This window comes from Trachypithecus francoisi, unplaced genomic scaffold, assembly GCF_009764315.1.
Source record: "Trachypithecus francoisi isolate TF-2019V2 unplaced genomic scaffold, Tfra_2.0 Lachesis_group3, whole genome shotgun sequence".
NCBI lineage: Eukaryota > Metazoa > Chordata > Mammalia > Primates > Cercopithecidae > Trachypithecus > Trachypithecus francoisi.
In genome coordinates this window covers 51880956-51894731 of record NW_022681468.1, presented here as the reverse complement: position 1 = coordinate 51894731, position 13776 = coordinate 51880956, and the positions used below count along the sequence as shown (strand labels likewise).

General features: G+C 39.8%; 1 long non-coding RNA gene across 2 annotated transcripts in view; it reads right to left on the bottom strand.

The window, feature by feature from the left end:
* Positions 1-11183, bottom strand: part of LOC117069630 — a 37438-nt gene extending 26255 nt beyond the window's left edge. For both annotated transcript variants that reach the window (XR_004431609.1, XR_004431608.1), the window contains exons 1-3: positions 11078-11183; positions 7345-7467; positions 3559-3675 (exon numbers count right to left, since the gene is read on the bottom strand). This is a non-coding gene — a long non-coding RNA (uncharacterized LOC117069630). The remainder of the gene's footprint in view (positions 1-3558; positions 3676-7344; positions 7468-11077) is intronic.
* Positions 11184-13776: the final 2593 nt, after the last annotated feature.

Genomic DNA, 13776 nt, shown 5'->3' with positions numbered 1-13776 from the left:
TAACATCTTACAATGCATTATTTTAATCTGATGACAACTTAACACTGATTGCATAAACAAACAAATTAATGAACAAGCGAAGAGAAAACTAATAAAAACTCTACATTTGAACTTCATCCCCCTGCTTTTAAACTTTTTGTTGTTTCTATTTATACCTTATTTGTTTGTCTGCATCTTGAAAAGTTGTTGTAGTTATTATTTTTCATTGGTTCATTGTTTAGTCTTTCTATTTAAGATTTGAGTAGTTTACATACCACAATAACAGTGTTATAATGTGTGTTCTTTTGTGTATATACTAATACCAATGAGTTTTTTTTTTTTTTTTTTTTTTTTGAGGCGGAGTCTTGCTCTGTCGCCCAGGCTGGAGTGCAGTGGCCGGATCTCAGCTCACGGCAAGCTCCGCCTCCCGGGTTCCCGCCATTCTCCTGCCTCAGCCTCCCGAGTAGCTGGGACTACAGGCGCCCGCCACCTCGCCCAGCTAGTTTTTTGTATTTTTAGTAGAGACGGGTTCACTGTGTTCGCCAGGATGGTCTCGATCTCCTGACCTTGTGATCCGCCCGTCTCGGCCTCCCAAAGTGCTGGGATTACAGGCTTGAGCCACCGCGCCCGGCCAATACCAATGAGTTTTGTACCTTCAGGTAATTTCTCATCAACATGCTTATCTTTCATACTGAAGAACTCTCATTAGCATTTCTTGTAGGACAGATCTGGTGTTTAGGAAACTCCTCAGATTTTGCTAGTCTAGGAAAGTCTTCATTTCTCCTTCATGTTTGAAGGATATTCTCACCAGATATACTATTCTAGGGAAATGTTTTTTTTTTTTTTTTTTTGTTTTTGTCTCTCTCTCTCTCTCTGTCTCTCTCTCTCTCTCTCAGCACTTTAAACACGTCATGCCACTCTCTCCAGGCCTGTAAGATCTCCACTGAAGAGTCTGCTGCCAGATATACTGGAGCTCCATTGTATGTTATTTGTTTCTTTTCTCTTACTGCTTTAAGATCTTTTTTTTCTTTCAATCCTTAACCTTTGAGAGTTTGCATATTAAATATCTGGAGGTAGCCTTCTTTGGGTTAAATCTGCTTGGTGTGCCATATATCTTTCTCTAGATTTGGAAAGTTCTCTGTTATTACCCCTTTGAGTAAACTTTCTACCACTATCTCTTTCTCTACCTCTTGTTTAAGGCCAACAAGTCTTAAATTTGTCCTTTGGAGGCTATCTTCTATATCTTGTAGGTGGGTTTCATTCTTTTTTCTTCTCTGACTGTGTATTTTCAAATAGCCTGTCTTCAATCTCACTAACTCTTTCTTTTGCTTAATCAATTCTGCTATTAAGAGACTATGATGCATTCTTCAGTATGTCAGTTGCATTTCTCAACTCCAGAATTTGTGCTTAATTCTTTTTAATTATTTCAATCTCTTTGTTAAGTGTATCTGACAGGATTCTGAATTTTTTCCATTTTATCTTGAATTTAATTGACTTTCTTCCACACAGTTATTTTGAGTTATTTGTATGAAAGGTCACATATCTCTGTTTCTCTGGGATTGATGCCTGGTGCCTTATTTAGTTCATTTGTTGAGGTCGTGTTTTCCTGGATTGTCTTGATGCTTGTGCATGTTTGTTAGTGTCTGGGCATTGAAGAGTGAGGTAGTTATTGTAGTCTTCCCAGTCTGGTCTTGTTTGTACCTGCCCTTCTTGAGAAGATTTTCCCCATATTTGAAGGAACTTGGGTGTTATGATATAAGTTTTTAGTCACTGCAGCTGTATCTGTATTAGGGTATACCCCACAGTAATGCTGTGGCTCTTGCAGACTCACAGATATACTGCCTTGGGGGTCTTGGTGGTCTTGGATAAGATCCAACAGAATTCTCTGGATTACCAGGCAGAGACTCTTATTCTCATCCCTTGGTTTCTCCCAAACAAATGGAATCTCTTTGTGCTGAGGTGACCCAAGCTGGGAGAGGGGTGACACTAGCACCCCTGTAGCCACCACCACTGGGACTGCATTAGGTGGGACCTAAAGCCAGCACAACACTGAGTTTTGCCTTAGGCCTGCTGTAACCACTACCTGGTTACCATCTGTGTTCACTGAAGGTCCTAAGGCTCTAAAATAAGCAGGTGGCAAAGCAAACCAGGCTTATGTCTTTCCCTTCAGTGCAGCAAGTTCCCTGTGGCCCTGGGCAGGTTCAGAGATGCCATCCAGGAGCAAGGCCTAGAGTGGGATACCACAGATATCTACCTGATGCTCTAGTCTACTGTGGCTAAACTGACACTCAAGACACAGGACAAAGTCCTTTATACTCTTCCCTCCCACTTCTGCAAGCGGAGGAGTCTCTTCCCATGGCTACCACTGCCACAAGCCCAAGATGAGTACTGCCAGGCTATTGCTGATATTTGCTCAAGGCCCAGGGGCTCTTCAGTCAACTTGTGGTGAACACTGCCAGGCCTGGGACTCACCCTTCAGGGAGGCAACTGAGCTCCTCTCTGGCCCAGGGCAGCTCCAGAAATGCCATCCAGGAGCCATGGCCTGGAATCAGGGGTCCCAGGAAACCTCTGGGTGCTCTACCCCACTGTGGCTGAGCTGGTACCTAAGTTGCAAGACAAAGTCCCCTTTATTCTTCCCTCTGCTTTTCTCAAGCAAAAGGAATATCCCCTCACAGCCACTACAGCTGGGAATTTTCTGGGTCTCACTTGAAGCCAGCACATCTCAGAGTATTAACCAAGGCTTATGGTGGATACTGCCTAGCTACCACTGCTAATTATCCAGGGTCCATGGGCTCTTTAGTCAATAGGTGATGAGTTCTGTCAGGACTGAGTCCTTCCTTTCAAGTCAGTGGGTTCCCTTCTGGCCCTGGGTATGTCTAGAAATGTCATTTGGGAGCTAGGCCCTGGAGTGAGTGCCTCAGGACTCTGCCCGGTGTCCTATCCTACTGTGGCTGAGTTGGTATCCAATTTGCAAGACAAAGTCCTCTTTATTCTTCCCTCTCCTCTTCTTACATAGAAGAAAGAAGCCTCCCCTGGAGCTGTGAGCTGAGTTACTGGGATTGAGGGAAGGGTAATGCAAGCACTCCTTTGGTTGCCCCAGCTGGTATCTCACAAGGTTGCATGCTCCCCATTCCACTGGCTTGTAGCCCAGCACAGTATTAGAACTTGCACAGGAATTGCAGCCTTTGTGTCCTAGATCACCTTTCAAGTTTATTTGGTACTCTAGAGCATTTTGGCCCATGAGAGCAGGGCTTGCTTAAGTTCAAGTTTTGACTGCTGGGGTGGGTAATTCCCCTCTGGCTAGGGCTACTCTAAATGCTCCCTTCATGGTTATTGGCTGAGTTCTGCCAGGTGAGGTGTTGCTTTGGGCTGTGACAATACGAGTTCCAATGCAAAGTCCCACAATCACTCTGCTGTTTCTCCCGGAAGTGTGCAGATTCTCCATGCCACACAGTTGTTGCTGGGGGTTGGGGGTGGGGAGGGGGAGGGATGGTATTAGCTCTTCAAGAGTCTCTTTCCGAATTCTTCATTGTCTCTTTCAGTGATATGAAGTTAAAACCAGGTACTGTAATCACTCACCTTATTGTTTTGTTCTTATGAAGGTGCATTTTTTTGTGTAGATAATTAAGTTTGGTGTTCCTGTGGGGAGGATGACCAGTGGAGGCTCCTATGTGGCCATCTTGCTCTGTTTCTTTCCTAAAATTTTTGACACCTGTGTTAGCATCAGACAACTTTCATAATTGGGAAGTTTTCTCTTATGTCTAAGTTGATTATTTATTTTCTCCCCATTAAAATATTTAGGAAATCTAATGGAACCATCCTTGAACACAGTAACACAATTTCCTTATAGCTTGATCGTCAGTGTGGATTAAAGATTACTGATGATTTTCAGTCAAATGGGGGCAATGTAGTTGAAAGATCTTTGAAAAATATTAAGTGCTATAAAAATATATCCTATATTATTCTGATTCAGATTTATGACTAGTATTGCTATTTTTCTTCAAAATTTAATCTCTTATCCCATAGTCCTTTCATATCTTTGTGTAGAATCTGTTTTTTCCCTTCTCAGAATTCATTAGAATATATCAGGATGAATAGTATCAGAACTCAAATCATTCATAAAACACTATATGGCCTTCTCATCATCTGCTCTGGTCTTTTGGAGCTGTTTCACATAATGTCAACCTAACAAACATAACTGGATTTCTTAACAAGCGTGGATTACACCCTTAGGTATATTACATTATTGAAATACTCTTATGGCTCTTGTCTTCTATGACAGTATGGCAATAAATGCACAACAAACAAAAAATATGGTAAAATTTAACAAATGAAAAAAATGTACGCCTTTGCTAAATCCTATTTTGTTTTTCATTAGGGTAATTATGTGTGGGGTGAGGAGATGAGAGATGGCTTGGGAGAGGTTAAGGAGTAACTGAAATGAAAGATGAATTATACTAAAGGAGATTAATAGAGTTTAAATAGAGGAGGGAATAACCACTAGAGAGATGAGAGAGAATGCATGAATAGTGCCAGAATACTTCTAACCATTATTGTCTCTGAGAGCAACCCTCCTTCCTAAGTTCCCTCATGACTTCTTATTTTTAAATCAGTTTATTATTCAGTTTCCAGAAATCAAAGATATAACATAAAGGAGGTTGTTTTCAATTAAATGAGACAATGTGTGAGTCTTCAGTTAGAAATGAAATGGCCAACAGGTCATGCTGATATTACAGTTGCACTTCTTTTCTGTATAATTTATAATTTTTAAGTTGTTTAATAACAGATTCATTTTTTAAGATGCAGTAAGAGAAAACACCTGACATTCATTATTAAGCACATATTGAATGTATTTTCCTGAATTTAATGCATTTGATGGATGACTTACTCCCCTACTCCATGGTAAAAGTTTATTTGCCCCACAACATGTAATCATGCTTCAAGAGAAGGAAGCCACCTTGATTCCCAAGCCCTGAAAGAAATTCTTATTCTCTGAAGTTCTTAGAATCTGGGCTGATTCAGCAATCTCTGGTTCCAGAAAGGATGAGCAAGTAATCTACTGACCTCATTAAGTCAAATAATGCTTTGTCCTGGTTGGTCTTTGGTATATTGAATTTGAAAACGAATTCTTGAAGTTCCAAACTGGGCCTAACTTCTGTACCACAGCCTTTTTTAATGCAGTAGTTCTTGGAAATGCCCATCTTATGTCTTGCCAGAGACTGAATTTTCTTGTGCATGTTAGAAAGGTAAGCAAAAAGCAGAGGCTTAGGGAATCCCAAATATGCCAAATTCTTCAGAGTCTCGCCTGTCACCCAGGCTGGAGTGCAGTAGGCTGGAGTGCAGTGGTATGTTCTTGACTCACTGCAACCTCTGCTTTCCAGGTTCAAGCCACGAGGAGATGTTTTTAATTGAGTAATGATTATCCTTTCATTTCACTGAGTCCTGTTTGTTTGAATCCTTCTCTGCCTGTATCAATCTGAAGGTGATCATCTATGAATATGCTGTTGAAGAATCCTGAGGGATGCTGGGTTTATTTCCCAAGTTTTAAAAATTATTATTTCTTAATCTTTATATGTTACTGAGTCTTAGGGGTGTGAAAAAATAGAAGATTCAGGGACAACATATTTTGAGAAGAAAGAGTAGTTTACTTGTAAAGTTTTGCAAGGAAGAATAGATTTCAGAAGAACTGGCTCCTCAAAGGATCAGGGCTATTTAAGGGATAAAATCTTCAAAATTGTTATCAAGGTCAGAGTTTGTCTACTCATGGTGGAAAGAAAAAGAGCTATTTCCTCACTTGGTTGTTCTTTCTGCATTGTACCCATTGCAAAAGCATCAGGGGAAAGCTTTTTTTTAGGGAGACAGTAACTTACTGGAAAGGGCTCAAAGTTTCCTCTATTATGGGGACTAGAGGTAGACATAGTGTCCTTATTTTTGTCTTTGTTTTTGTTTGTGCTTTTTTCTCTCTGTGACTATGAGACATGATGTGATGTGCACACTTACTCAAAATGACAAGTCTGCTCTGTCAATTGAAAACTAATCCTTTGCATAGTAGGCAGCAAAGCCCAATTCCTTTGAATTACTTAGACTGATACTGAGAGGAATCTGTATCCTTACCCAATTCCCATAGCTCCTTCATTTGCCTTAGAACAGTAGTTTATTGTGACCTGACTTATCACATTATGGTAACTAACCACTCCTATCTACTGGCATAGGTTTTCTTTCCTCTAACTGTGATTCTTCAGATACACAACAGGATTCCTGCTGGCTAAGCTTATGCTAACCATGCTAGAGAACAGGCATATTCAGCTCAGCCCTTGACTATACACTATCTAACAAGATAATATTATTTTAAAATTGATTTGTGAGAGAAGTTTCTTTCTTCAGCAAGATAAGTAAATATCTTCTGTAGGTAAGTAAATACTACCATTCCTTTCCTAGTAAGTGAAATTTATCAAATGAAAAGGTTAGGTGTTGATAGCTGTCTGGCATCAGATCGGTGACTGTTAGTTTTGCCACTGGTCAACCTGGAAAATAAGTGGTTAGAAAAAGGCTTATAGTCAACCACTGAGAATTTGCCACCATTGTCTCAAACACAAAGAAGATGTTATGGTAGTTTCATCACTGTTGGTGAATTGCTCCAGGAAGCCTGTAGTTTAAAAATTATAAAGGATGTAACTTCTAGTCCATGATTGAAGAAGTACTACTGATATGACTAAACAATGTGGATGTGTTGCTTGGTAAGAAAGATTTGGAAGATACTTATTTCTGTCTAATCAAATGAATAATTAACTTTTGAATGAAAGGATTAAAAATATAGCCCTATGACACCAGGAAAGAGAATCAGAATAGCAGTTATTATTCCAAAGTTGTTTTTGCATTACCTCATTCAACTTTTTTTTTTTTTACTGAAGCTTTAAGGTGTGAAACCCAAGCATTTAAAATAGCTCATCTCTGGAGTGTTTTTAGCCATAAATCTCACTATGGAAAACACAATGAAGCCTTTGGCCGTTTACCCTGCAGCATATGTAGGAGTTGCTTTTAAACATACAATTGATCATTTGTGCCTACAAAATTTCTTTCATATATACTTGCCTCTGTAAAAATGCATTTAATGTTAATATATACATTCTAAGACTTTAATATGGATTTTTGGTCTTAAGTCAAACTAGCAAAAGACGAAAAGGTGGGAGAAGAGAGAAAAAGAGAGAGTTGTGGTTATGGGTGTGTTATGTTACTGCTACTGATCAATAAAAGGAATAGATCTTTCTTTCACTTATACATTCCAAAGAGCAATAGAAAATAGAATTAATATATTTCAGTATCATAAAAGTCAGGCACCATATATAGGATTTAGGAGGGACTTACCAGAGTGAAGCTGCTGATATTGAATGGTGAATGAGTACTCTATTGAAATTTGCAAATGGAAGATTTATGTATTGTAGGTGATGTAAAAACCGAGATTATGGAATTTTGAAGCTTTTCCAGTGACTAGAATGGAGGGAAGCCAGAAAAGAAAGATAATTAATGTTCCCAAGTACAAAGTCTCATGAATAGAATCAACCTTTGCCTTATGATTCAAAAATTCTATGGTAATCAGCAAGTGTCGTCAATGAAATTAGGCCTTATGTCTGTCTTACCTAATTAACCTACCCATTACTGTGCTCACTGAATGTTTATTAAGCATGTGCTATGTGCAGCACCACTGCTGAGTACTGAAATGTCAAATATGGCTAAGATGTATTTGCTACTTACAAGAAATTCCTTGTGCAAAGTGATGTGATGAGGATTTATGGTTTTGTATTTAGTTAGGAAAGTAGGTTACTCATTCCCATTGTTAAATGGATTTTCTAACTTTGACAAAAAATTGCAAAGCCTAAGTTTGGGGTTGGTCTACTCCAGTGAGTAATGATGCATTTACTTAGTGACCTCACAACTTTAGCATTTTTTTTATTGCAATCCAGGACACAGAAGTTTGGTCCTGGTGAAAATGCTGCTTTGCAAAGCTTACAGTCCTGGAACTGGGCTGTATCTAGCTTTATAGAGGTAGTTATAATTGCCATTCAAGTGTACATTATTGTCAACGAAAATAAATCTGTGCTATCAACACCAAGACAACAGGTCCCAAATACACAGAAAGACTCCTTTACAATGAGCATACCCTGGGAAATGTGGGAGGCCGTAGAACCAGTTGGGAACACAAGGACAAGGCAAGCTAATAGGATATCAGTGCCTGGTGTCATCAAGCATGAGAGCTGGTCTAATGCAAAAGCATTATGTGCACATTTGTGTGCCACTCAGAATAATGCATAATGCTTCCTGGATGAGATCTAATTGAAAATGTCAACATCTGTTGCAAGCATGTGCTAGCAGGAAATAAGGCTTTCAACCATGGAATCTTAAAGAAGAGAGAGGCAAATGGTAAGTGTCCTGAGGCTTGATCCTTGAACATGAATGCCTCATCCATAGGGTGCAGCCCTAGGGTTAAGGATGCCTCAGTCCAGCATGTCTCAATGATGGTGAACTGTGGGCGTTGTCTGGTGGCTGGCCTTTGTTATGTGGTCACAGTAGTCCTCCACGTCTTGGAGGTCTAGGTAGAGGCTCTTTTCTTCATAATGCCATAATGCTGATGGTTCTGGGCCATCTGGCCATTAGATGAACATCCTCAGAGCTTGGCTATAGCTCCTACTTTTCACCTGAGTCACAGCCTTTTCCCACTTTTCAAGTCTACTTTCTAGTGCCAAGTTTTCCCCTAAGATTTTTTTTCTCAGATTCTCTTTTGCCATGTCATCTGACTGTCCAAACACCTACCTGTCTGAAATCATTTTATACATCAGGTGGGACATAAATGACTTCTATCATTCACACTGCTGCCAATTTACCACCAACTTTCCATGGGTGAAACATGGCTTCATTTCTTCCTTTCCTGTTGACTTTGACTGAAAGATGTGATGTGGTCACATTTCATGTTAATTGACTGGATGCTCCATAGGCAGGGTACCTCTTAAGCATCTTTTTTTCTTTATATTTTAAAATTACAATGCAGAAATATATAAAAGTATATAATATAAAAAGCATATCAAATATGAAATGAAAATTCTCCCTTTTATAACATCTTTTGTATTCCACAGAGGTATTCACAGCTGTTTGGTAGGCACACTTGAAACCTCTTCACAGCCCTGCAGATGACATATGTGTACATACATCTATGACTGAGCAGTTTTCCTAGTAAATCCCCACCTGTTATCAATGAATTTTTAAAAAGTCTTTATTTAATATTAGTCCATAAAAATAATTTTAACAGTTCTCAACTTTTTTTTTTTGAGACAGAGTCTCGTTCTGTCACCCAGGCTGGAGAGAAGTGGTGCCATCTCAGCTTACTGCAAGCTCCGCCTCCTGGGTTCACACCATTCTCCTGCTTCAGCCTCCCGAGTAGCTGGGACTACAGGCACCCGCCACCACACCCGGGCTAATTTTTTGTCTTAGTAGAGATGGAGTTTCACAGTGTTAGCCAGGGTGGTCTTGATCTCCTGACCTCGAGATCCGTTCGTCTCAGCCTCCCAAAGTGCTGGGATTACAGGCGTGAGCCACCAGGCCTGGCCCATAACAGTTCTCAACTTTTAAAGAATATGAACCACAGTAAGAAACAGATCTTACATCATCACCCAGTACACAATTGCCTGTGTGTATATAAGTGTCAAAAACAGAAATTATGTGTTCATGAAACACAATACTTACCCTTACTATGTTCAATTCATTATACTACTTTCCTTTCCATCTTATTTTACTCTTTTTTTCCCCCTGAGATGGAGTCTGGCTCTTGCTGCCCAGGAGCGATCTTGGCTTACTGCAACCTCCACCTCCCAGGTTCAAGTGATTCTCCTGCCTCAGCCTCCCGATTAGCTGGGATTACAGGCACCTGCCACCATGCCTGGCTAATTTTTGTATTTTTGGTAGAGACAGGGTTTCACCATGTTGGCCAGGCTGGTCTCGAACTCCTGACCTCGTGATCCCCCTGCCTTGGCCTCCCAAAATGCTGGGATTACAGGCATGAGCCTCTGCACCTAGCCCCTTACTTTATTCTAGACTTTAACATTAAAAACAATGTCAGTGGTGACCTCTTGGATTGACTTTATGATTGATTAATGGATCATGATCCACAATTTTAAAAATACCAATTTAAACAATTCATTTTGGAGCTTGTGTTTTTGGGTAATTTCTCAGTTTCTCATTCCTAAATCCCTCCCTGTTTTATTATTATTTTTGATGACATCTGAGTGTATGGGGGTGGCTCCCAGGACTTTAGGGAGGTGGAATGTAGCAGTCCCATAGCTCCTGTCTGCATATATAATTGCTGTGTATTATGCTTGTGTGAGTATTTTTATAGGCTGTATATTACTCAAGGTGTGAATGCTGGGCCAAAGCATATATGCCTTAGACATTTTAATTTGTGTTGTCAGATGGTCTTCCTAGAAATCATCCACACATGTTTTAGAACACATGAATGCATGTGGGGAGTAGAGATGCCCAGGTAATAATAACAGAGCATTAAGGCAATACTCATTCACTCTTGGTGTCTAACCAATCCGCAGGTATTTCGAAATGTCTCTAATATACACATCACTATGAAATAAAAGTAAAAGGAGATACGTCCCTACTGCTTCAGGAAGTTGCATGCTAACAATCTCCTAATTGGCTTTCTGCATCTGTGGACAAAGCCCTCATTCTTCAATCAGGCGTTAAAGACTCTTTCCCAATTGTGATTTTACATTTTTATCTTTAGCTTCCTCTACATTTTACCAGATTCCCATGCCAACCATCCTATACCACTGAACACCTGCATTCTTTGTTGTATAGTTTCCCCACCCTAGAATGTCCTTTTTATCCTTCTTGGCCTATTTACATTTTAAATCCTGCTTATATGCTAAGCCTCAGTTCAAATCTATCTCTGCAGAGGCCTTTGGAACCCTGCTCTAGGAGTACAGAAGCAACAGCCTTTGTTGAGGTTTCCACAGCAGTTTGCTTTTATAGCCCTTATTTAATATTCCTTAGTATTATAACTGGGTGTTTATTTTCCCTAATATGATAAAAATCCACATACCTTACTCTGGTCTATGAGTCTCTGTGTGATAGGCCTGCTTCTTTCTTCTCCATTCATTCATGCCACTCCCTTTTGGCCATCTACTCACCCATGAGCCCCCATAATGCTCCTGAAACATGCCAGCCTCATCCCATAGTGGGGAACACTCTTCCTCAGACCTCTGCATGACTGGCTGTTTTTCATCATTTATGGGTTAACTCATTTTCTTATGGAGGCCTTGCTAGGCTGGCTACCTAATCTAAAGTAGCCACCCAATCACTCTGCTGTACCTGAGCCCATTGTATTTTTTATGGCGCCTATGACTACTTAATTTTCTTTGTCCATTGTCTACCTAGCTTCACTATAATTAAGCTCCATGGGAGCCAGAATAGTTTATGTCTTATTCCGAGATGTGTCCTCATGATCCAGAACAGTGTCTGGAACAGAGTAGGTGCTTATTAAATGATTGTTGGATTAATACAATGAATGGAGTACGTATTCCTTAATAGAAGGACCTATGCTGATCTTCTTTGAATCTCTACGGTTCTGAACACAGTAGCTTGAACATAATCAGAGCTCAAATAATATTATAGACTAAATTAATACATCTTATACAAGAGTAAAAAGTGAAAAATAAACAGTGGTAATCTCAGAATCCTTCATAAAATGAGTGGCTATTTTATATAATGTAAATGAATATATAGTACTATTTTCTGAAACAAGAAGCCAAATGTAAATTTAATATCTATATATGCAAAGCACTTTAAATTGCATTACCTAATTTAATTTTCTGAGCAACTCTATGTGTTATTACACTCTGGTATATGGTCTAACTGCCTAGTCCATGCTATGTCATTATATACATGTCATTAATGTTATAAAAATCTTTGGAAATTACAGAAATATAGTGCTGAAAATCACTGTCTTTGAGCTGATTGGTGCAACTTTTATAATTTTTCCATCAAATATTTTTTTCTCTTCAGAGTGAAATGGACTTTTCTTATTTGTTGATGCTGATAATCAAAGAAAAGAGCAAGTTTTGAGCAAGTCTGATGCACACCCCTCATGTGTCCTTCAGTGTGTTCCACTGATGTGTCCATTCTTAGAACAGAATTTTGTAAGCTCACATCTCTCAAAATGACTTTAATGTGGTTTTTAAGTAAGCACTCATTTTCTTTCTTAATGGTAGTGTGAGGTAAGATTTTGTAGGGATAAATGACAATGTGGAGAAATGTTTACTTTTGTTGTGTGTCACATGTTCAATGTCTAATTTGTTCATTTTTGGTCCTCGGTAAATGACTGCCACTCAGGCAGGAAGCTCAGGACCCCACAGCCACTGCAGGGTGTGATCATTGGTCCTATAGTTCAAACGCTTGGGATGTAGCCTCATGCTGTGCATAGCAGAGGTCCCAGTTCAGTCCCTAAGCATTTTTTTTTTTTTTTTTTGGTTTTACAACTTTATAAAATTTTTGGAACCATCATTTAATAGTCAAGAGATTTCTCTCTCTCTCTCTCTCACACACACACACACACACACACACCCCTGCCTGGTTTCTCTTGAAAAATTAAAATAAGCAGCAACATTAACACACATTCTATGTGGTAATAATTAAGAGTTGAGCCACAGCTGTCCTTTTTAGACGGAACTTGCACCCTCTCCTTGGTTTACTACTGCTTTACCATTCTTGCATGATCTGGATAGGCTTATTCATTATTCTACTGGCTGGTTCTCAATCCTAGACTCATGTTTGAGTCATGTGGCAATTTTTTATAATGCTGGGACCCAAAATTAGAGATTTGAGTAATTTACTGTATTAGGCTTTTCTCACATTGCTGTGAAGAAATGCTTAAGGATCAGTAATTTATTAATAAAAGAAGCTTAATTGGCTCCCTGTTCTGTAGGCCATACAGGAAGCATGGTGCCAGCATCTGCTTGCCCTTTGGTGAGGCACCCGGAAGCTTTTACTCATTGCAGAAGGCAAAGTGGATGCAGACACATCACACGGCTAGAGCAGGAACAAGAGAGGGTTTTGGGGAGGTGCCACACACTTTTAAACACCAGATCTCATGAGAACTTACTCACAATTGTGAGAATAGCACCAAGCCATGAGGGATCCACCCCCTTGACTCAAACACCTCCCATCAGAACCCACCTCCACCATTGGGAATTAAATTTCAACATGAGATTTAGAGGAAACACATATTCAAACTATATCGTTCTGACCCTGGTCCCTTAAATCACATGTTCATCTCATATTACAAAGTACAATCATCCCCTGCCGACAGTCTCCCAAAGTCTTAACTTGTTCCAACATTAACTCAAAAGTTCCAAGTCCCAAGTCCAAAGACTCATCTGGAGATAAATTCCTTCCACCTATGAGCCTGTAAAATCAAAACAAGTTATTTACTCCCAAGATACAATGGGAGTATAGGCATTGGGTAAACATTCTTGTTCCAAAAGGGATAAATTGGCCAAAAGAAAGGGGCTACAGGCCTCATGTAAGTCTGAAACCCAGTAGGGGAGTCATTAAATCTTAAAGCTCCAAAATAATCTCAATTGACACCATGTTCCACATCCAAGGCACACTGTTGTGAAGGGTGGGCTCTCAAGGTCTTGGGCAGTTCTGCTTCTGTGGCTTCACAGGTTTCAGTCCCTGGAGCTGCCTTCATGGGCTAGAGTTGAGTGTCTACAGCTTTTTCCGGTGCAGGATGAAAGCTGC